The following is a 25958-nucleotide window of genomic DNA, read 5'->3' on the forward strand; positions in this document are numbered from 1 at the left end:
CCTCTATCTCCTTTATGAATAAATACTTTAAATAATATTTTTAAAAAGCTCAGAGCAGAGATGTCTCAGGTACTTCTCTATATGAACAGAGTAGCCAAGCTAATTTTTTCTTGGAGAAACTGATTTGGAAAGTGATAGAGTTAGTCTGGTTTATGACATTTTATTTCAATTTCAAAATAATTAAGAAACAGCTAATTACATGTGGTTCTAGAAGACCAAAAAAAGATGGAAATCAACATGTACACCTTTTCTAATTATCCCCAGATCTTACTACTATTGTTTGTCCTTAGTGGAAATCAAAAACTTCTTTTCTTAACTTAAGCTCCAATCTATTAAGTGGCTAAAACATCATCCAGTAGAAATATCAAATGTGACCCACCAAATATTATCTTACTTACATTCTCCTAAAATCTTCATTCAGCTACCTTATGTGGGTGTTCAAACTAATTATTGATGTCTCTCGACTTTATTAACAAATATAATTATTTTGATTGCTGATAATATTTTGTAAAGTTTCACTTAATAATGAAGTCTACTGAAGAAATTTGACAAAGGAGAATTTGTATTTTTGTAATGAAAGAGGGGGAAGAAAGAAGTCATATGGGTCAAAAAGGATTGTAGAGAAGAAACTAACTAAATGAATTGAAGTGCATCCCACAGAAAGAAATTCACATACTAACCACCAGTACCTGTGGACATGCCTTTACATGGAAATGGGATTTTGTAAATGCAATTAAGATACATGTTAAAATGAGGTCATGATGGATTACAGTGGGAACTAAATCCAATCACTGATACTGTTACAGATACACACACATAGAGACACAGAAAAGAAGATCATGTGGAGGCAGAAAACGGAGTGATTCCACCAGAAGACAAGGAAAGCCAAGGATTGTCAGCACTGACCAGAAGCTAGGAGAAAAGACAAAGATAAGGAACAGGTGCTTTCTCAGAGCCTTCAAGTGGAACTAAACCTGAAAATACCTTGCTTTTGCTCTTCCTGCCTCCAGAATAGTGAAGGAAATCCTATCTATTGTTTTAAGCCAGCAAGTTAGTGTACTTTGTTACTGTATGTGTTGAGCAGTGGGGAGTGGTCTTTGAGCCATTTTAAAAAGTGCTTCACAAACAACAAAGAACTAATTTTTAGAAATGGTTAAAATGAAACAGAATCCTCACGGACTGAAACTGTCACAGTAACATAACTCTCCTTTAAACTAGGCCACTCTCACCATGCATGTCCTGTGTTGCAATGGACTTGAAGCCTATCAGAACAGGAGGACCTGCAAAGAAGAGTGGACACAGCCATCTTGTTTTCTAACTGGCTCAAATGATCATAGACCATTCTCAATTCTTTGTGAATGCTGTCTTGATGAACGTATTCAGGGAGCTTGGGGGAAAAACAGGCCATCCTCTTAGCAAATCTTAGCAGCTGCTGGGAAATCAGCATTATTGGGTCATGTGAACATGCCTCACCAAGTTCATTAGGACAAGCCAGCACACAATATTAAAAGTGAAATTCATTAGCTATTCATCAACAGTCAGGGCAAGGGCTAATCAAGTCACTGTTTCTCAAAGTGTCCATTTCACTTCAACAGGTTTCTTTTTTGGTGCTCAGTTAGTTGTCACTGATCAGGGAGAACATATGACTTTTTCCCTTTGGGACTGGCTTATTTCACAAAGCATGATGTTTTCCAGATTCCTCCATTTTGTTGCAAATGACCGGATTTCATTGGTTTTTTACTGTTGTATAGTATTCTATAGAGTGAAATCTTTACTTAATATATGCTAAATTGATCTTCTGTATATAAAGATAACTGAAAATGAATCTTGATGTGAATGGAAGAGGAGAGGGAGCGAGAGAGGGGAGGGTTGTAGGTGGGAGGGAAGTTATGGGGGGTGGGCATTGTAATCCATAAGCTGTACTTTGGAAATTTATATTCATTAAATAAATGTTAAAAAAATCATTAGCTGGAACAGATCCTATAGGGAATAGGTTATCATCAAAGCTTTGCATAGATACTGTCAACTTTATCCACTATTCCTGAACAGAGCTAAACTTTGATGACCCTTTTTCCAATTAAAACCACCTTTACATACTATTATTCTTGAAATATGATAAATTTACAAGTTTGTCAAAAGTCTCAAAAATGTAATCATTTCCTCTAGAAAAAAAAAATTATGGCTTCATAAGGACTTCCCAACTGTGAAATAAGGAACAGAATATATCTTTTGAAAGAATTAGTTAATGCTACTATTAATATTGTCATCTTCTTGAATTATCTGGGGGAAAATCTGCATATTCCCTTAAGTTTGTTGTGATACTTTCTTTTTATTTATTTTTTCTTTGAAAGGCAGAGTTAGACAGTGAGAGAGAGAGAGAGAGAGAGAGAGAGAGAGAGAGAGAGAAAGGTCTTCCTTTTCCATTGTTTCATCTGCCAAATGGCCGCTACAGCCAGCATACTGCGCCGAACCGAAGCCAGGAGCCAGGTGCTTCCTCCTGGTCTCCCACGCGGGTGCAGGGCCCAAGCACTTGGGCCATCCTCCACTGCCTTCCTGGGCCACAGCAGAGAGCTGGACTGGAAGAGGAGCAACCGGAGCAGAATCCAGCACCCCAACCGGAACTAGAACCTGGGGTGCTGGCGCTGCAGGTGGAGGATTAGCCAAGAGAGCCATGGTGCCAGCCTGTTATGATACTTTCTAACATATTTGAGGGAACTTCAAAAAGTTTCTGGGGGCCAGCACTGCGGCTCAGCAGGTTAAAGCCCTGGCCTGAAGTGCCAGCATCCCATATGGGTGCCGGTTCTAGTTCCAGCTGCTCCTCTTCTGATCCAGCTCTCTGCTATAGCCTGGAAAAGCAGTAGAAGATGGCCCAAGTCCTTGGGCCCCTGCACCTATGTGGGAATCCTGGAAAAAACTCCTGGCTCCTGGCTTCGGATTGGCACAGCTCTAGCCGTGGCAGCCATCTGGGGAGTGAACTAACAGATGGAAGACCTCCCTCTCTGTAACTCTGTCTTTCAAATAAATAAAATAAATCTTTAAATAAAAAGTTTCTGAGAAAAATTTAATTAAAAGATAGGTTCACTTTGGTATACAAGTTTTTTTTAATTAATGCACAGATTTTTCATAGTTGTATTTTCTATGAACTTTCTGAGGACCCTTGTGTTTGTGTGTTCATGTGTGCATATCAGAACCCATATTATTACACACAAAAACTACATGGATACATGAAGATTATAGGGAAAGAAAAGAAGCAAAATAAAAATTTGAAGGAAATAAAAATCAGGCATATTTTGGTATTTCCATATCCTGAAGTAAATTGAAACTTTCTACTTCAAGAACACTAAACAGTTGTTACATTTTCAGCACACCTTCCTTTTTATACACACCATGCTAAATAAATTGCTTTGAGATGTCACATCAATGTAGCATCATTCCTTGTTAATGAAGACAATTCGTTTCTGAGATACTCTTCTTTGTCAGGAACTTTGATAACCAAAAGCAAAACAACAAAAGAACAGAGGGTTGCCTTCTGCAATAGCAGATAAAAGAAAAATGGCATAAAAGGATTATTTAACAGTACATAAAATACTGTCAAATGTGACAGTTCCTGTCAAATATATACCCAGGGATCTTGAGGCTGGAGGACAGCGGGGCATAGTATTAAAAAATTGTTGAAAGATAAAGATGTAGCCTAGAGCAATAGCTTAGATATTAGTGAGTTCAGCATATGCTTGATTTTCTAAAAGAAATTTTTATGGATTTCAGAGACCTACAGTGTGGTAAAAAGCATCTACAACTCTATATTTCAGAGGTATTTAAGATAATTTCTAGCTAGCTGACATACAGGAGTTTTTTATATTCTTGAAATCACACTTTCTACAAGGTACAGCAATACAGACTATGCTTCAAAGATAATGAAAGATTCAGTCTCTACTTACTGGGCTGTCTGCTTAAATTCTGCCCCTTCAACACACATGATTACAGCATTGGATCTCCCAAAACTGTGTCCTTAAAATGCGACATTGCTTGCCTGGCTCAATTTGATAGGACATGAATTGTCCTTCATTCTACTTTGGCAATAAATTTTTCCCCCAAGAAATTGGAATTAGGTTTGCAATATTACAGCCATGGTTTGGTTTGTTTCTTGAATGGAGGAAGTATAATATTAGGAGACATTTGTAGCTACTTTCTGCCATGTATATTTGGTAGTTGCAACTCTACAGAAAACAGAAAAGGAAGAATGAAAAGGAGGAAGGAAAAGGCAATTTCATGGAGAACAGGAAAGGTGAGAGAAAGTTTTATCACATTCTAGTTTCTGTTTCCTGGTTATACCTGAGCACCAGCTGCAAGTCTAAAAGTTATTCCAAGAGATGATCCTTATCATCATGTCCACATTTAAGATGTTCATAATGAGCTTTTGTTATTTTTCAGTTAGAGACTTCCAATAATATAGATATTGGTAGAAAGAGGAGCTAATTGGTCAAACGATTTAAAACAGAGTGATAGTATCATTCCTTACAATACAAGGAAAATCAGACCTATGCAAATGACAGTAAAACAATTAAAAATAAATGATGACAACAACAAAGACTTAGAAGCAGTCAGAGATTCAAGATATTTAACATGCAAAGAAGCAACAAGACTGACAACTGATTTTAAACAGAAACATCACAAGCCAAAGGTAATGGAGTGGTACTTTTAAAGTTCTGAAAGGAAAGAATTGCTAATGTAGACTTTAAAACCAGGTGAAAGTATCTTTCAAAAGTGGAGGGAAAACTAAAGATATTCTAATGAAATCAAAAACTAACTGAGTTTGTCAGGACACTAACTGTAACTTGGGGCGAGAGGAAGACAGAGGACTGGGAGAGAAGCTCTCCTTTACAGATGGTTTTTAGGATGCTCATAGTGCTTAAGTGTCAACTTCACCACCACACATATACCTAAGGACACAGGGGGAAATTATATCTAAATGATAAGGGGTTAAGACAAGATTATCTCACCCATAAAGCATTTGTGGGAAAAAATGGTCCCCCCAAAAATCAAACCTGTAAATATAACTTCTAACATACTAACATTTCACCAGTACAGCAACAAGTTACATGAGATCATCTGTAAATAAACATTTTTTATTACTACCATCCTACATTCTTCAAAAAGTAAATGTAATTTTTTGTAAAATGAGAAAGAGTTCTAGAGTTAAAAATAATCATAATGTGTAAACATTGTTTGGATGCTTATTCTATAAAAATATCTGTAGAAGGCACACTTGAGAAAATATTTGTGAAATTAAATGTGGACTCTTAGAATTATAATTTTCTTGAGCTTGAAAATGGTATTATATAATGTTATGTTATACAGTTAAATATGCTAAAATATTTAGGTTTATGTATCACATCTAAAATGCAGTATCAAAGTGCAAAGGAGAGAGAATTCTTTTTTGTTTGTTTGAGAATTAATCATTGAAGTAAGGATCAAGAATATTCATAGATGGGAATCCTTCCTCTTCTTCCCCTTTTCATTTGAATTTTCAAGAAGAGGCAGGTAATAATTTTTAATCCCTCACTAAAAGAATTTAACCAATAGTATAATTACCTATTGATCAGGTCTTTATCTGTTGTGACAGTCAAATGCAAAAAGACTAATGAGGGAGGAAAAAAAATGTATTGTTTCTTGTAAGTAGAATAGACATGATTTTATAGCTTTTCTGCATAGAGAGGTTTAAACGTGTCAGCACATCTCTCTCTCGTGCAAGAATTGGCTCCGATTCCTCCTATGGTCAGCTCAGAAGGAACATGGCAACTATCAGTCACTTCTCCTTCACATCCTTGCTCCTAAGCCACCCTAGCAAAAAGGAGCTGTCCTTTCCAAATAGTCCTGGTAGAAGTCTTTCAACTCAGCTCAGCTCTCTTCTCTGAACCAATCACTGGCTATAGCATAACTGAACACACCAGTGGGCCTGTTCTGAAACACATGCCTACTCTTGGACCCATAGGCAGTTATATATTGACTGTAAGGGTCATTATCTAAAGGTTGCTAAATGGAAAAATCTGGTTATTGAGAGGTAGAGTGGTCAAGGGTAAGAAAAAGAAAAAGTTATCAGGCAAACAAAATGGTTGCCAATCACAATGAGTAGTACAGAGACAGACACCATGTAGGATATTGGAAGTGTGAGCTGACATCTCTGGTGAGGATGGCCCGAAGCCAGAGATCAGTAACAGGAAATTATTTTGGCAAATGCATCCAATCAGAAGCTTTCAAATGTAAGACACAAAATTTCTGAGTAACATATGCTACAAAAAAGGTCCACAGTGCGAGGGAATCTGAGGCATGTCTATATGCACTGTTTCCTCTAAATGGCTGATGCTTTTTTTAATTTTTTTTTTTTTGACAGGCAGAGTGGACAGTGAGAGAGAGAGAGATAGAGAGAAAGGTCTTCCTTTTGCCGTTGGTTCATCCTCCAATGGCCGCAGCGGCCAGCGCACCGCACTGATCTGATGGCAGGAGCCAGGTGCTTCTCCTGGTCTCCCATGGGGTGCAGGGCCCAAGCACTTGGGCCATCCTCCACTGCACTCCCTGGCCACAGCAGAGAGCTGGCCTGGAAGAGGGGCAACCGGGACTAGAACCCAGCGTGCCGGCGCCGCAAGGCAGAGGGTTAGCCTAGTGAGCCACAGCACCGGCCAGATTCCTTTTCATGTTTCAGTTGTCCTTCCAGGTGGGCCCCTTTGTCAAAGTCCCTGTGTGTTAATTACAGACAAGTTTTTCCTACTAAAAATCCCCCATCTGTCCAGACAGAACATCAGTGTGCCATTGGTACAACAAAATCTAGCAGTGCTACACGTCGCCATGAAGCCACTTCTCTGTGCTTGGTTCTGCAGGTAGTGCACAGTGAAGGAAAATCCTACATGCAATGAGAAAGCAAAATGCTAAAGCTCTCCAACAGCTTTTTCCAAAAAGTACTCTCTCGCGCTCTCTTTCTCCTCTCACTTTAACCTCAGTCTTCTGTAGAGACATGGGGTGAGAGTTCGCAAAACTGGAGTTTTGGATATCACTCCTACAAACCAAACTTTGGTGATCTAGCACCCGCTGCTCTCCTCTGGGAGGACAGATTATCAGCTGTCTGTTGGCTTTATTATCTGCTCTTCAGTCAATATTGAAACTCAAAAAAAAAAAAAAAATGTCCTATTGCACTAAACTGACTTTCCTCAATAATCATTTATTTCAAGGACTGACAAGTTTGCCAACCAAACATACTTTCAAGTGGTAGAGGATAAACAGAAGATATACAAGGAATTAATAGAATATAAAGTCTATAACATTTTGAAATTTGATTTTTAACAGGTCACTCTATTTGAAGTTTATCTTTACTTTTTAACTACCATATTTCTAGTGGCTGTAGTGACACTCAAGGTGTATAAATCCCCATTCATTGGCTGACTATGACTATAGTCCAGTTATCTCACTATAGAGAAATTTATTTGTTGAAACAGCCACATTCTTGCATTTATAATCACATAATATAAACATGGATAAGGCATTCTAAATGTATTTAACTCCAGTTCTTGGAATGTTCCTGCTGGGCTGCATATTTGTCAAGAGTTAAAACTTAAGAGTTTCTGTATAAATGGCATTTAAATCCACAATCCAATTAATGCATTAAAAGCTGACAGAGTTTTGCTAAAAATCACCATTTGTCATGCATTCTGTGCCCTGGTATTATTCCCACAGATATATAAGGCTAAAAAAGGCCACCTATTACTGTAGAGATGTATCTAAAAAATCTCTCAGGCTGCCTGTAATAATCTCCATTATGTATAATGACCATTTTGATAATAGTCTTTAGAAGAGGTAATGGCCCTGCTGAACGGTTATTACCTGTCTGTTCATGCTGGAAGCAAGATGCAGAAGCCAGAGGGGACAGTCAAATGGTCCTTGTGGTGTATTCTGAGGAAATAAGAAATATTTAACAGAATGCAAGAAACAGACAAGTGAGCGCCTTTTGTGGCAGAACTGGCTGCCTCTTTGCCACAAGCCTTCCTGAATTTCATAATTTAAAGCAAATGCTCCCAATAATGGAGCTGCTCTCAGCCTTCAGACCAATTTCATCCAAGGCAACACCACCTGCTCTATATTAAGAGGAAGGGGAAAAGACAATTGAATGTGATCATATGCCTTCCCATGTTATTGTTAGTGGAGTGTCAACACATGACCACAGCGACTCCATAGCAGGGAGTGTTGACTGGAGATTACAAACCTGTGGCATAGGTCACAATGAGAACATGCCATGGTTCCAGGGACCAAATCAGATCCAGGCTCAGTCACAGTTATATGAAAATATGCAAAACTCCAAAAAGGGTCATTTCAGAGACCCAAGAGTTTCATGACCATGGGCAATTATTATGCCCTAGTTCCCGGGAGCAGAACAGATTTCATAAAGCTTGAAGAAGGCTCCCCTTTCTCACCTAAGTCATTTTGAGAGCTCCACTAAAATAGAGGGAACAAGCCCAGCTTTTAAAAAGTGGTCTGACCAAGTGCCTGGTAATAACAATAAAAAAGAAAGAAAAGTTCCAACACAGGAAGCTGCCCATATAGCAGACTCAAAGGATGACAAATGCCCTAAACAGCACTCTGACCTCAGAATCAGCCCCTAAGGGTTTCAGGACCTGGCTGAAAATCCCATGAAATCAATTCAGGCATGGAAAGCCAAGACATAATGGAAAAACCTGTTCTGCATGAATTATCTCTGTGAATGAGATCCAAGTGGGAAGAAGGGGCCAAAGAAGGATGTACTTTTCTCTGAAGGGACAAGAGAACTTCCATTTTGCATATGGCCCTCTCTAAATACTGGAGTTTGTGGATTCAAAAGGCTTCCACAGCCTTGGCAGCTCGTGTCAAGAGCCTCAGGTTGGGGCTGGTGCCGTGGCTCACTTGTTAATCCTCCACCTGTGGTGCTAGCATCCCATTTGGGTGCTGGGTTCTAGTCCTGGTTGCTCCTCTTCCAGGCCAGCTCTCTGCTGTGGCCCAGGAAGGCAGTGGAGGATGGCCCAAGTGCTTGGGCCCCTGCACCCACATGGGAGACCAGGAGGAGGCACCTGGCTCCTGGCTTCGGATCAGTGCAGCTATGGGGGGTGGTGAACCAACGGAAGACCTTTCTCTCTTTCTCTCTCTCTCACTGTCTAACTCTGCCTGTCAAATTAAAAAAAAAAAAAAAGAGCCTCGGGTGGTCACTGATGTCAAAAATAAGAGTATTAATGTTTCAATCAACAACAGGAGTCACTGTGCACTTACTCCCCATGTTGGACCTCTGCCCAACATGAGTTGTACTAGGAGAATTAACAGTAAAACTTGTCTTCAAACAGAACTTTATACTTTGTGTGTGTGTGTGCATATTATTGAAGTCTCTATTTAGTATAGAGTTGATCTTCTATAGATAAAGTCAGTTAAGTAAATACTAATGAAAAATGGAATAGGAGAGGGAGTAGGAGGTGGGATGGGAGTAGGAGTGGGAGGGCAAGAATGGAGAGAAGAAACACTATATTCCTAAAAGTTGTACATATGAAATTTGTATTCATTAAATAAAAAAAACTTAAAAAAATGTGGTCTGAAGCAGGCTGTGGCCAAAAGAGTTTTGCACAATGTGGTCCTAAGTTGTTTAGACATTACTGAGAAAAGGAGGGGAAGTATAGGTGGCATGTCAAATGAGATCAGAACCTTCTGTGTAAAACATCCTAAATAGGTTTTGTTTGCTTTTACAGTAAGACTTCTTAGAGCCTTTAATGTGCCTGAGTGTACTTTGTCTCCAAAAGACAAGGATAGAACACCTACTACGAGGGGTCTGTGAAAAGCCCACAGAAAATGCAGTTTATGAAAAAAGTATGTATTCCAAAATTGTTGTCTTTTAATACCCTTTTTCCATGAACTTTATTATGTATCCTCCTTTAACACTTTTTTCATGAAAACATTCAAGGGTACTCTATTCATATATAAAAACATGAGATAATTCTGTCATTATTCTATTTTTGTGATCACTAGTGCAATAGCCACTAACCACATATAGCCACCTAAAGTGAAATTAAATAAAATTTAAAACTCAGCTCTTTAGCCACATCAGCATATTGCTAGTACTACAATAGAGAGATAGACAACTTTTTTTTTTTATCATCACACAATCTTTTATTTGGGCAGTACCACCCCAAAGAATAGATAGCATGTTGTGTGGAATTTAAGGTTCAACTTTTTACTTCTGAACTAGTAATTTTTATAAAACATAGATTCAATCTCAAAATCAGAAACCAAAATGAGAAATAGGCCAGAATATCCAACATCCATACCCATGCCAAAGTCACACAAACTGCACTATTTGTCTTAATTTTTTAAGATTTACTTATTTGAAAGGCACACTTACAGAGAGAGAGAGATGGAAACAGAGACACAGACAAGGAAATCTTCCACCTGCCAGTTTACTCCCCATATGGTTGCAACCCAAGCTGAAGTCAGGATCCAGGAGCTTCATTCAGGCCTCCCATGTGGATAGCAGGGGCCCTAGCACTTGTGTCATTTTCTGTTGCTTTCCCAGGTACATTAGTAGGGAGCTGGATTGGAAGTGGAGCAGCCAGAACAGGAACATGTGCCCATAAAAGATGCCAGCATTGCAGGTGGCACCTTAACCCATACTGCCATAACACAACCCTTGTTTGTTTTATTTTTGAAGGTGACATAATTTTAAGGAGTCAGAGTTCTCAAAAAAGTCACATTAGCTCATTAATTTTAAAAATTGCTGTGTATTGAGATTTAATGCTATAACGAGTACTCAAACAATATATTTCACTTTGTGTTTTTATGGGGGTGCAAACTGTCGAAATCTTTACTTAATGTATACTAAACTGATCCTCTGAAAAAAAAAAATTATCAACTCCCAACTTGACTCTCACTGGGATTAAACATGACAATAGGTCTGATCTGATTTCATCATCATTAAAAAAAAATCATCTATTATTTTTCACTTTATGTTTCTGTGTGAGAGCAAACTTGAAATCCTTACTTAATGTATACTAAGCTGATCTTCTGTATATTAAGATAATTGAAAATGAATCTTGATGTGAATGGAAGGGGAGAGGGAGTGGGAAAGGGGAGGGTAGTGGGTGGGAGGGACGGTATGTGGGGGAAGCCATTGTAATCCATAAATCGTACTTTGGAAATTTATATTCATTAAATAAAAGTTAAAAAAAAAAGAAAAAAAAATTGCAGTGCTGGAGTTTCATTATCTTGGTACAAAATTGTTGCTTTGTAATAAAATGTAAATATCCTAATAAAGTTAAAAATTTGTGAATTGTCTAGTTTTTACACTTTAAGCTGCCATAGGGTAGGACCCCATGGTTGAGAACAAGTTTGAGAGGAGGATTAAAGGAAGAAGGAAGAGAGGTATCTTAATAGATGGTTGGGTCCTCAATAACAATATCTGCTTCACATTTTTTCCTAGACCACTGTGACATATGTCACCATCAGGAATAAATACACCTTGGCAAGAGCACATAATAATGAGGGGCTGTTTACAGAATATATTCTTTCTTAGCAAGGAAACAAGATCTGCAATTGACAGGTGAGATACACCCATCCTCTCGGAGCAATCTGACATGTAATGTCATTTTTCTACATCAAACACACCTCAGTCCTGTGTTCTGCAAAGACTTTAAGAACAGAGTCTTCAATGACTACATTCTACTATCATATCCATCCACAGTTCCAGAACATACCACACATCCCTCTGCACCTGCTAGAACTTCAGATGTGCACTGGACAAAACAATGCTACAGAGATACTTCTCCTGTTCTGGGTGCATAGCTGCTGCCCAGCTCTGAGTTACACTGCTATGAATCTCTTTCCAAGCTTCTTTTGGCTTTTTTTTTATTTGTAGACAGTAGTGAGGCTAAGAACAATAGAAACAATTTTCCCCAATGCTCAGAAGTCATAAAACCTATCTTCCTTTCTAAGTCATATTATTAAAACCATGTTTTCTTCCCATTGCCTTCCCTGTAATCTGTATTTAAACAATTTCCTAACCATGCCTTCTTTGTGAAGGGCACACTACTACAACTGAACAAAAAAGCATAAATGGTGAGTAGGAATTTTGGCTAACATAGAGAAGGCATCAGTCAAGGAGGTCAAAATTCAGTTAGAAACATCCTCAGCTTTCCACCCAACAGTTCATATCCCTTTAGACTATTTCTTACTCTTTATGTTCATATTGAATGAATGCTCATTTCATGGGGATTTGGGGTTGAATATATATGTTCATAATTCATTAGTTTGTGCAGATTTGTCTGTTACTACCAAGGCAGGTGATACTGAAATTATCATTCTCTATAAGATTGACAGCAGTATGGTTAAAAACTATTTCAGAGAGAAGCTAACTTCAGTCTTAACAGTCCTATCTGTGAAATGAACTTTTAAATTTTTTTAACTTTAATATAGTTAGCCTTCCTTTCCTGCAAGAGATATATTCCAAGACTCCCAAGGATGTCTAAATCCTTGGTACCAAACCCTACATGTACTATCATTTTGGTGTGTATGTGTATACATACACATACACAAACACACACACACACACACACACACACACACACATATATATATATAGCTATGATAAAGTTTAATTTATAAATTAGGCACATTGTGAAATTTACAACAATAAGACAAGTAAAATGCTATAGTGTAATAAAAGTTATTAAATCCTTATCAATTATTTCTGGAATGTTCCAAGTAATATTTTTAGCTGGGGGTCACTGTGGGTAACAACCTGCTGAAAGTGAAGCCACAGATGAGGGGTACTCCCTCTAAAGCATAACATCTGATGCACATGCAGATCATTACTGTACACTAATAAGGTCTGATGGACAAGAGGATAATGCAGGAGTTAAAAGTTTTCACGTTGAAGTAGTATTTAAAATATACATTAAACTGATATTAAAATTTTAACCTCGAGCTATATTTGAAAGCCATAAATCTGTTTAAAAGATCAGTAGGAACAAAGAGTTCATCTGTTTATAAGGCTTTTTTATAATATAAATAATGAAATCTATAGATATCACTCAACTACAACATACTCAACAAATCAAAATTTTTATAGATGTAAAAGTTGTGTATTACACATTGAAAAGTGGATGTGATATAATTAACATAAACAAATGAACTAAACATTGGTGTCTAATGTACCTGTGACATTTTTAAAGCTAGACTGTTATCCTAACTACAGAATTCATAACTTTCATCCTAATACTCATGACTAAATAATGTGAAAAGATGTCTTAATTCCTTTCTTGGGTTAATAATGGAATGCATTTAAAAACTGTATTTCTCATCCCAGTCAATGAGAGCCTATACAATGCTATTTCAAGTACAAACCTCAGCTGGAATTTTGTTGGCAGAGCTATGAAAAAAGGCCCCATAATAGAAATGCAATTAAGGCAATTAAGGCCAATGTTTATACCTTCCCTCAGGACCTGTGGTACTATCATGACCAGACTCTTGTCCCTTCCAAATCGTGAAAGCTCTTCAATTGCTTGAATTTCAAAAGCATCTGTGAAAAGGAAAAAAGATTTGAAAATAGAAAAGGGAAAGAGGACTCAGGTGTATCTGATTAGTCTGTCTTTATAAAAAGTGTCAATGATAAGAAAAATTAGTAGAAGTTGGCACCTGGAATCTTTCTCAGAATTAATAGATGATTTGAATAGGTGTTCAAGAAAAAGCTTAATTTGGGAAGGCTAATTTAAAACATTTGTGATTTTATTCCCACAATTGCAAACTACAGATTATATAACAAATATTAAATGGTATTTTTAACTATCGATTATTACTTGATTGAGGCAGAAATCAAAATTTCTAGGGCCAGATGGTTTGAAAGAATTGAACACTAACATCAAGATGCAACTTCAAGTCACTGTAGTTTTGGAATGCTAACTACCATTGTGATGTAGATTAGGTATGAATACTGAGTATTTTGTTATAAAGAGCAATTTTTATATGGCTTCAAATTTCAGAGTTAGAAATACCTTTAAAACTATCTAGCAAGACTACAGATCCAAAGCTTGAATTCGTTTTAGAAGCCAAAGAGTTCTAAATATAGAAGGAGATGGGGAGTCACTCATCTAAACTCCCAGCACCTAGAAAGGCATATTCACTAAACAAAGAATGGAGACAATTCCCAGAAATTTAAACCTACAGACGAAAAATACATTTTTGGTAGGGAGCAGCCAAAATACTTGGAAATCATGCACTTATCTTCAGTACTCTGAAGTACTCTAGTATCGTTAAAGGCAATAAGTGAGTGATTATTGAGTATCTTTCAAAAGCCAGCAATCATGCAGATGAAGTGGGTTAGTAGAGAGCATCATCTCCTGACCAAGCAAACAACTTGTGAGTAGCTATTAAATGATCATGATGTTAATACAAGTAACTCATGAATTCCTGTCTCCAGCCTTGAACTCACCACTAAGCTCTAAATTCATCTATCAAACCACCCCCTTCACATCTTTACTTCTTGTCTAACAACCATCACAAAGCTAACAGAAATAAAATAGAACTCTTGATTTTCTCATCCACTTATTTTCCTGCATAGGTTCTCACATTTCAAAACGTGTCACATTTACCAAGCACAGAAGCAAGCTCTCTTTCTTGCCTTTTTTTTAAGATCCATTTTTATTTATTTGAAAGGCAGAGTGACAGAGTGAGAGACAGAGAGATATATCTTCCACCTGCTGGTTCATTCCTCAAGTGGCTGCAACCAACAGGACTGGGCCAAGCCAAATTCTAGAGCCTGGAAGTCCATCCACATCTCCCATGTGGCAAGCAGTATCATAGGTGCATGGGCCACTGTCTGCTGCTTTTCCAGGAACATTAGCAGGGAGCTGGACCAGAAGCAGAGAATCCTGGACTTGAACCAGTGCTCTAATAAAGGATGCCAGCATCACAGGTAGTGGCTTAACTTCAAGTGCCACAACACCAGCCCCAGCCCCTCTTGCTTTCTTTTCGACCTCGCCTCCCACCTCCATTCAATCCATTATAAAGCCCTGTTGGCTCAACCTCCAGAATCCAATACCACTGCCATCATGGACACAGAGGTACTTTTTTTTTTATTTGACAGATAGAGTTAGATGGTGAGAGAGAGAGACAGAGAGAAAGGTCTTCCTTCCGTTGGTTTACCCCCCAAATGGCCACCAAGGCCGGTGCTGCGCCAATCTGAAGCCAGGAGCCAGGTGCCTCCTCCTGGTTTCCCATGCAGATGCAGGGACCCAAGCACCTGGGCATCCTCCACTGCCCTCCCTGGCCACAGCAGAGAGCTGTACTGGAAGAGGAGCAGCCGGGACTAGAACCCCGCGCCAATATGGGATGCTGGCGCTGCAGGCAGAGGATTAACCAAGTGAGCCACGGTGCCGGCCCCACAGAGGTACTTTAGCATCTGGAAATCTGGGAGAAACCCCATCTGCTTTCCCTGTTCCTCCTCTTGCCTCCCCCCAACTCATATCTCATTAAAAGAACCAGAGAAACTTCTTTACACTGGGGCCCATAAAATTGCATTATCCATAGCATTTTTCTCATTCTTGACCTCATCTAGTACCACCCTCCTCTCGCCACTGTCTTCATGCCACACTGACATTTCTGTTCCTTGAATATGAGAAAAATACATCCTCCTGTCCTTTAAGAGTTTGATTCTTTCTGCTTTGAGTCTCCTCCCTCTGTTATAAAGCTGACTATTCTTCCTACTGCCTCAAATCAGTTCTCCTCAGAGGTACTATGTCTAACCACCCTGCCTAACAAATCTACCTCTGCCCAAGTTGTCATCACTCACATTACCTAGAGTAAGAAACTTCCCAGCACTTAAAAGTGTCAGAAATTACCTTTCATTTGTTTCTTGTCTATCTATCCCCCAGAAAACTGTGTATTCACTGCTAATATTAGCACCAGGACCAAGAATATAGCTGCCCCATGACAGATATTTAATAAATATTCGACAAAAGAATGTCTGAAATGCTCAAACACATCGTAGACACTGAGAGAAAACCGTCTACCCTGCACTCTGCATACAGAAGTGACCCAAATGAAGAGACTTTTTGTCCCTCCACTTAATTCAGTGTAAAAGAACAACTGAAAAGCTCACTTATTTCAGGTTCTCTGAGAGAAGCTCAACCTTAAAAGTACAGTCTTGGTGTAAGTCCATGTGAGAAACTCCTCCTTCCCTTCCAGTCAGGACCTGTGCCCCACCCTAATCCTTCCTCCTCACTGCCACCAGTGTGGTCTTTCTAAAACATAAACCTCAGCATGTCACTTCCTTGCTTATACTACTTTGATGCCCACCCACTTCCCAGTGCCTGCAAATAGGATTTAAGCTCTGTGTCAAAAAAGACCTCCGTGATCTGACCTAAGACTTTTTCTTCAGATTCATCGCCTGCAACTCCTCTTTACCTCACCCTACATTCTCATTCTCTGTACTGCACACACTCAAAAACACATGCTTATACCAAAGACCTTTCTGCTGTGTGGCTTTGAGGATTTGCATGCACAATATAAAAGGGAAAATGTCCTTTTTACTTTATGTTCCACATGAATTTTTATTTAATGTTCAAGACTCACATTAAGAAATACATCCTCAGCCGGCGCCGTGGCTCAATAGGCTAATCCTCCACCTTGCGGCGCCGGCACACCGGGTTCTAGTCCCGGTTGGGGCGCCGGATTCTGTCCCGGTTGCCCCTCTTCCAGGCCAGCTCTCTGCTATGGCCAGGGAGTGCAGTGGAGGATGGCCCAGGTGCTTGGGCCCTGCACCCCATGGGAGACCAGGAAAAGCACCTGGCTCCTGGCTCCTGCCAGGATCAGCGCGGTGCGCCGGCTGCAGCGGCGGCCATTGGAGGGTGAACCAACGGCAAAGGAAGACCTTTCTCTCTCTGTCTCTCTCTCTCACTGTCCACTCTGCCTGTCAAAAAAAAAAAAAAAAAAAAAAAAAAGAAATACATCCTCAACTAATTCATTCCTAGTTTCCTCCTCTCTCAACTAGATGTAACTAATCCCTTCATTCTTTCTTTCATGGTCTTCAAAAAATACATGGAAAATGCACACTGTAACCAAACCCACACATGAATTTCAAATTGTTGCACCAAAATAAAAGTAACTTTTAACTCCATTTTTCATGAGCTTTTTTGAAGTATGTGCATATTGTTATGAGAAGAACTCTAAGGATATTTGCAGAAAGTGATAATATGCTCTTAAATTCCTCCCATTTCTACTTACTTCAATTTTTTCCTCTCTCACTGAGTTTGCTCCAGACCAATCTTATCACTAAACTGTGGTCAGATTTCACTTTCCTGTTAATTTCCTCAAACTTATATCCAGAACTGAACACTGTATTTTATACATGGTCCACATAATGGACTGAATAGAAACTTAATGTAGGCATAGGGCAATGTTTATCATGTGACTTTGGATACATCATTTATCTGACTTAGTAGATATGCAATCAATGTTAATTGATTTAATGAATGACAGTGAGTGATGGCTGAGTGTGTTGCACGTGATGAATGATAAACAGAAAATACAGTGAAACAATTATTTCTTTTCCTTCAGATAGTACAAGGCACTCCACTTAATGTAGACAGGTTATATTTGATTTGAGGTACTCACAGAGGAAAAAAAACAAACTATGAGCCTAATTTTCCAGTCATCTGAATTTGCTATCTTTTGAATCTATGAATCTTAAGCCCTATCTCATATTTGGGAAATCGAAATATTGGTCCAAATTTCCTGACTTAACATCTTTGCCTATTAAATGGCATCTTGTTGGATTCATGTATCACTCCAGATCTAGGTCATTTTAACTATTTCACTGTTAACTAATATTTTGTGCCAGCCATGCGATTAATGTACATGTTTTTCTCATGACATACCTGGGCCAGTGACCAGCTCCATCTGACACAGACACCAGCACCCTCTCACAAACATTTATTCAGCCCATCTAGGTAAGAAATCCATTATATTTGATAGAAATGGAACAAAAATTGGCACTGGGCTGCAGTGTACCCAACTCATTTATTATTAAAATATTCATAACTACCTCAAGCTGTGCCTCTATGTGGACGTGATTTTCCTTAGTGTCCCATTTTTTCCCTAAAAACCTTTCTTTTATTAAACCAAAAAATATAAATACCACCTGCTTAAAATCTAAGATTTATAAAATTAATTTTATCCTTTGAAATATTAAAGATTTTTTTAAAAAGTTCAACCACTTTCTCATACCTTTTGACAATTTTCAGTAACTCTAACTTTTAAATGCATTCATGATTTGAATAAAACTTTCTCCCTCAAGAATAACAGCACAGGCCCTTTATCCATCAAATCTTTTTTTTTTTTTTTTTTTTTTTTTTTTTTGCCAGCCATTATCAATTTACCCTGAGTCTATGTTGACTAGAGTTTTTGCTTTGCTAGTTAGTGCAATGGAGTGTGCTACCATCAGCTCAGTTAAGTTCTAGGATGTAGACTGCTAGCATCTCCTCCCAAACCTTCATTCGGTGATCTCATACTGGTAGTTTGAAAATGGGACTACTGTATCATGTCATCTCTTGGCAACCAAGTTCCCTTATAACATATCCCTTGCCATTATTTTTCGACACCTCTTATTTCTTCTGTCTTATCTACCTTATAAAATGAAAATAAGAAAGGGAATTCATTTTTGGTACAAAAATCAAAAGCAGTCATCTTTTAGTTAAAATCTACTTTTGTCAACATGACATATACCTGATGGAATAGAAGATGAAATCAGAGTACATTTCCTGCTGTTACATCAAAGTCTAGTTGGTTTGAAAGCGCCGCTCTGTGAACTTAAGAGCAGGCCAGGCTCCTTTTGTCTTTTGCTCCACCATCCCTCAAGCATCGACACAGAAAGTGCAAGTAATTCACATTGCAGCTAGCAGGAAGGGGTACAGGTAGAGGGGAGGGTATGCTCCCTACGTCAGAGTACAGAAACCTGGAAATACAACTCCTGCTCACATATTATGGCCAAGATCTGCTCTTACATAAGAAATGGAGAGTGAACAAGCAGACAATGAACATACCTAACACAGGCCTTTTATTTCATGTTTCAATTATTTGAAAATCAAGAAAACAAATATAGTAAAAGTTCCAGAAAGTAAAAAAGAGCTCACAGCATCAAGTAAGCCACTCTCTAGCCACAGCCCTCAAACCTCCTAACTGCTCTACCCAGAGAATATTTCTTTTGTCTTTACAGAAATACTCAAAGCACCAAACACAATTTTTTTACTATTTTTATTGTTATGGACCTTCCTGTTTTTCTGCAAATCTTGGCTAATTATGGACTTTTATTTCTTGAAATTATTCTCATAGATTTTTACTGATCTTGACTGGCATTCAGAGTGGTACTCCTTCCAGCACCTATGTCACTCTCTGCCCTGTCTTGCAATTCTAAAGCATGTATGTCTGTTTATCACTTCATTCAGCCACTGTAATCAATCAACTTGATCCCAGTTAATATAAAGCTCATATCAAAAAGGATGAGGAGGAATCACGCAAGATGGCTGAATAGGTTGAAGCCACAATGACTACAGTCACCTTAGGATATGAAATGAAACAAACAAATAAACAAAGAACCACATTTCCAGATAGAAACTTTCCAAGTAGATGTAACAAAAGGAACACTGTGAGGAAAGAGAACAAAGACATGGCTGAGACCAGCCACATGGCACAACCAGCTGGGTGGAAGTCACCATCTGACTAAATCCAAGGTAGGAAGAAGTTACCACATGTCCTACCACTCACAATGTAAGCTGAAGGAGAATTCCACAGTCACCCAATGACTGTCACTTCTGTCTGGGGTCTGAGCAGCTTCTTGGCTCTGAGAAGTGAAGCCACATTGTCTCCCCCGACCCCCGCCCCGGCTCCACCACCCCTGCAGAGTACTGTGATCCGCTGTGAAAAATCACACAGCTAATTTCTGAGTAATCACTTCTGGTAGCAGTGTTGCAGAGTTAGGGCAATTTGTGTGGCAGAGGTCAGACCCGCTGCATCCTGCAACTGTGGGAGTTTTGGGGCATCAGCCCCAGAGCCACACACTTACTTGCTCTATGTGAGCCAGGGGTATTCCCCTTAGCTTCTGGGAACTAGCACCAGCAGAAACCCATAAACAATCTGCTCCCATCCTGGGAGAGCTAGGTAATGACCGCACTGTAACCTGCAACATCAGGACTCTAACAATCAGTTCTAAGTTCTTCAATTCCATTAGATTATACCTGGTAAACTTAGGGAGAACCTACCTCTCTGGACTCATGCCTACCAGGGCAAAATCTCCTTGGTAGCTTTGGGATCTGTAAGGAGAGAAGGCCTATACTTCCGGGAATGGAGAGTCCCTACCCACACTTCCGGGGAAGAAAAGTCCTTGTCAAGGTCCCCACAGGTGCCTAAAGGTCAACCAATTAGGATCAGACCTGCGTCAACCTTTAACCCCGACACCCTGTATCTATAAAAGGAGCCCTCCCAACCTCTGACGCGTGACTTCCCTGCCCCCCACTCTGCTGGGATGGGAAACCTCGCCCGGGAGCAGAATCCCAATAAAAGCTTGTAAATTAATTGATTCATCTGCCTGGGAAGATTTGTTACACACCAGACAACCTGCACTCCTGTGTCCCTTATAATAACCCTGTGGGACTGGAGTAGGGTCCAGTTCACATCACCCTGTCCCAGGACTAGGATTGATGGTGTTCTAAGGCATACCACCAGCTGCACTTTCCTAGCAGGAACTGAGGACGAGCCTATCCACATCACACAGAAAGACAAAGAAACAAGCCAAGTGATATCCTGCATACCATCTAAACCATAAACTCTTTTCCAAGAAAACTTAGTCTATAAGGAAGGGACTATTATACTAGATATCCAAACATCCACATAGAGACACAGGAAACATGAAGAAGCAAGGTAGCATGACAGCTCCACAATAACATAGCAGTTGTCCAGAATTAGATCCTGATCTGTAGGAAATCTATGAAATTGGAGAAATCAATTTCAAAATAGTGACTGTAAGGAAACTCAATGTGATGCAAAAGAATACAAATAGATTAAAGAAATGAGGAAATCAATAACAGGAATGAAAATATTGTTAAGGAGAAACAAATCATTAAGAACCACCAAATAAAAATTTTGGAGATGAAATCTTTGATGAAACAAAAAAGTAACAATTGACAGCTAGAACAGCAGAGAAGACCAAATGGAGGAAATAATTTCTGATCTCAAGGCAAAGACTTTTGAAATAACCAATTCCAACCAAAATAAAAAGGAAATAATTAAAAAGAATGAAAAAAGTATACATGAAATTTGGGATACCATTAAACAACCAAATAATCATATTATAGGTATCCCTAAAGGAGAGTAGAAGGAAAAAGGCATTGAGAATCTGCTAGATGAAATAACAGTTGAAAACTTACCAGGTCTTGAAAGAGACATGGGTATCCAGGTAGAAGCTCAAAGGACCCAAGCAGACTCAACCAAAAAAGGTCTTTTCCAAGGCATACTGTAGTCAAACTGTCAAAAGTTAAGGACAGGGAGAATACTAAAACAGTAAGAGCAAAGTGTCAAGTTACATATAAAGGAAAACTAATTATTCTTACATCAGACTTCTTTGCAGAAATCCTATTGGCCAAGAGAGTAGGATAATATACTCAAAGTCTTAATAGAAAAAAATTTCCACCCACAAATATTATATCTAGAGAAGCTTTCCCTTAGAAGTGAAGAAATAAGGTATTTTCTAGATAAGCAAAACTAATAGAATTTACCAACACAGGATCAGCCTTATAAGAAATTCTGAAGGGAGACCTATATTAGAAGTAAACATCGGGCTGGCGCCGCAGCTCAATAGGCTAATCCTCCGCCTTGCAGCACCGGCACACCGGCTTCTAGTCCCTGTCGGGGCACCGGATTCTGTCCTGGTTGCCCCTCTTCCAGGCCAGCTCTCTGCTGTGGCCAGGGAGTACAGTGGAGGATGGCCCAAGTACTTGGGCCCTGTATCCCATGGGAGACCAGGATAAGTACCTAGCTCCTGCCATTGGATCAGTGCGGTGCGCTGGCCACAGCATGCTGGCCGCGGCGGCCATTGGAGGGTGAACCAACGGCAAAAGGAAGACCTTTCTCTCTGTCTCTCTCTCTCACTGTCCACTCTGCCTGTCAAAAAAAAAAAAAAGAAGTAAACATCATGATAACACAGGACACTGCCAAATTCACTTACAGAGTAGGTAATATCAGTATCCAATCAACAAAATGACAAGTGTTAGGTTGACAAGAGTTAGGTTGGCTGAATGGATTAAACAAACAAACAAAAAAAACCACTATACACTGCCCACAAGAAACTCACTTCACAAATAAAGATACACACACAGAGAAAGTGAAGGGCTAGAAAAAAGACAGCAGGCAAAAGGAAAGAAAAAATTGTGCAGAAGTAACTATTCTTTTATCAGATAAATAGACTTTAAATAAAAAAACTACAAAAAGAGACAAAGAAGAACATAATATTGTGACAAAAGTTTTAATTTAGCAAGATGGTGTATCATAAATATGTATGTACCCAACATAAGATAATCCAAATACATAAAGCAAATACTATCAGACCTAAAAGGAGAGGTAGACTCCAATACAATAGTAGTACAATAGTAGTTGACTACAACATCACACTCTCATCAATGGACAGATCATTCAGACACAAAGTTAAAAAAAATAGATACAACGTTGAAATATTTTCTTGGGAAAATGGAGTCAACAGATATTTACAGAACATTTCAATCAACAGCAACAGAATACACAGTCTTCTCATCAGCACTTGGGGTATTTTCTAGAATAGACTATACATTAGGCCACAAATCAAGTCTCAGTAAATTTAAAGAGATTGAAATCATACGATGTGTCTTTTTAGATCATGAAGTGTGGTGGAATAAGAAGGCTGTACCACGATGGCATGATGGCATTCAGGAAATGGCTTCGGAACCCATCTGACAAAGGAGCCTGCCTGGCAACAGGCAGTGATTGGTTACAGCATAAACTGCCCCTTGACTGGATTGGTTGCCTGTGCTATATAAGCTGCTGCACCTACTGAAATAAATGAGTCTGTGGGCTGCTCACCTCTAGCCCACTTTCACCTGACTCCCAGTGTCTGTGTCGTGACTCTGCGCCTCTTGCCCCCACCACACTTCTCCTCTCAGAATGAATCCACAGCAACATCGTGCCCAATGTGGCCAAGAGAGAGACAGTGTGATGGACTTGGCGAGGTTCCCCCTTGATTTCAGCAAGTAGGCCCCTTGGTGTTCTGTGTGCTATTCAGTTCTGTGAGGATAAGCACAGAACCCCCTCCTATGCCCCTTTTCTTATCCTTGTCCTCAGTTGAAGTGACCCCAGGTTAAGCACACACCACCCAGAAGGGTAAAGCCGCTTCTTGGCTCCTCCTTTTACTTTTGGTTTGCACAGCAAATTCATATAAGGGACTGATCATCCTAGAATTTGGAACCAAGTCATCTTCCCTAACTCAAGAGAGGTGATGCTCCAGAAACATTGTGTGGGCATATGGCCTTGACCTAATAAATCAAGGAAGTCCCCCACTAAGCACAGGACATACTTACAATCTGATACACCACTTTCTGTTTGTCTAATGTAGGGAACCCCCTGCATAATGCCATCAGCCACTGAGGTACTAGGAATATGTTTTGTTATGGCAGCAGTGCTGTGGTGTCTTTCCTTTGGTTAGAGTTGGTGTGGCGTGCTGCTCTTAAGAGTTCAAACATGGGAAAGATACTCCTCTCTCAGAAACCCACAAGATTACCAAACATAATGAATCTGTGAGTGGTAAGAGGTTGTCACTCCAGGCCACTGCCTCATAGGTAACAGTTGATGACTTGAGGAGAGAGAGCTCCGACAATGAAAATGACATTACAGCAGACAATGCAGCAATGCCTAGTCAGCCACCCCCAAATATCTGTGGGATGAACTTAGACAAACTCGAGGTGATAACCCATATGAGGTCATCCCATCCACACCCAGTGAGGATCCTCTCGTGTGTGGCAGTCCCCAGGCACCCCAGGCTCTCAGGGCAGCCATTAGACCCCATCCCACCCTCATGTTTGCTGTTAATGTGGGAGCAGACATAGAATTCAGGCCCTGGATTCCAACACCTGTAAAAAGGCTTCTGCTAACCAATGGCCAAGGATATGCTTGTGTCTTTCCAGAGAATGCAGGACAGCCCATTGGGTACCAGCCAGAAACATTAAGCCTACAACTGACAGTCAACCAGAACCAACTGAACAAGACTGAGTCTGCCTTGTTAGTGGACACATCTGCTACCAATTGTCAAGCTGCTGCCCTATCATCCTGCCCTGATGAACTGCCCACTGCTTTATACCCCACCAAGCTCTGGTCAGCCATTCAAACAGCCAACAGCCTGTGTGTGGTCACGCCATTCCTGATTACCATTGTTCCTCATTCTTATCCCCCATCTGAGCAAGCACTCCTGTGGTCTCCCATTCTGAGGGCTGGTTATTCAATGACGGCTAAGAACTCCTGGGAGAAAACCTAAGACAGGCACAGCTGCATGAGGAGACCACATGGAAATGGGGTCAACAATGGTATGGCCAAGGATCATGCCCCGCATTGCTCAAAAATAAACAAAAAGGGGGCAATGTGGTGGAATGAAAAGGCTGTGCCAAGATGGCACTGGCAAGTGAGTGTCAGTTAGTCAGGAAATGGTTTCTGAAATCACCTGGCAAAGGAGCCCTTCTGGCAACAGGCAGTGATTGGTTATGGCATAAACTTCCCCTTGACCGGATTGACTGCCTGTGCTATATAAGCTGCTGCACCAACTGAAATAAACAAGTCTTCAGGCTGCTCACCTCTAGCCCACTTTCACCCGACTCCTGGTGTCTATGTGATGACTCCATACCTCTTGCCCCCACTGCACTCCTCCTCTCAGAACAAATCCACTGCAACAATGAAGGAGTAAAACTAGAAATCAACAGCAAAGACAATAGAATAATCATAAATACATGGAAATTAACAAAATGCTTCTGAATTATCAATGAATCATTGAAGAAATTAAAGTGAATCAAAAAATTTATTGAAATAATGAAAATGACAACATATCAAAACTTTTGGGATACAACAAAATCATTAAGAGGGAAGTTTATAGCATAAAGTGTTTACATGAAAAAAGTCTCAAATAATATAATAATGTATCTCAAAGACTTACAAAAACAAACCAAATGGGAAATAAGGAAGGCATAAGTAACAAGGATCAGAGCAGAAATAAATGAAATTTAATCTACAAAAAATGATACAAAAAACAAAAAAACTAGGTTTTTTAGTCAATAAAATAGACTAACCTTTAGACAAAGTAACAAAGAAAAAAGAGAAAACACTCAAATAACTAAAAACTAGAAATAAAGAGATTATATTCTATATGAAATGCAAAGGCTTATAAGAAACAGCTATAAAAACTATATGCTAATAAAATCAAATATGTCAAAGTAATGATTAAATTCCTGAATACAATCTGCCCAGATTAAATCAAGAAGATATAAGCAATCCAAACAGATTTATAACAAGCAACAAAATTTGAGCAATAATTAAATGTCTTCCATCCAGGAAAATCCAGGGCCCAATGGCTTCACCATTGAAGTCTACAAAACATCAAAAGTGGAACTAACTCCAAAACTACTCAGTTTTAGAATGCATGGTGGAACTCTGCCAAACTCTTTATATGAGGCCAGCAACACTCTGATCCCAAAATCAAAGACACAACATGAAAAGAAAACTATGGACCTATAGCCTTGATGAACATAGATGCAAAGATTCTCAAAAAAAAAAAAAATAGGAAATTGATTCTACAACCATAATAGAAAGAGCATACATCATGATCAAGTAGGATTTATCCCAGAGAT

The sequence above is a fragment of the Oryctolagus cuniculus genome, chromosome 1 (assembly GCF_964237555.1).
Source record: "Oryctolagus cuniculus chromosome 1, mOryCun1.1, whole genome shotgun sequence".
NCBI lineage: Eukaryota > Metazoa > Chordata > Mammalia > Lagomorpha > Leporidae > Oryctolagus > Oryctolagus cuniculus.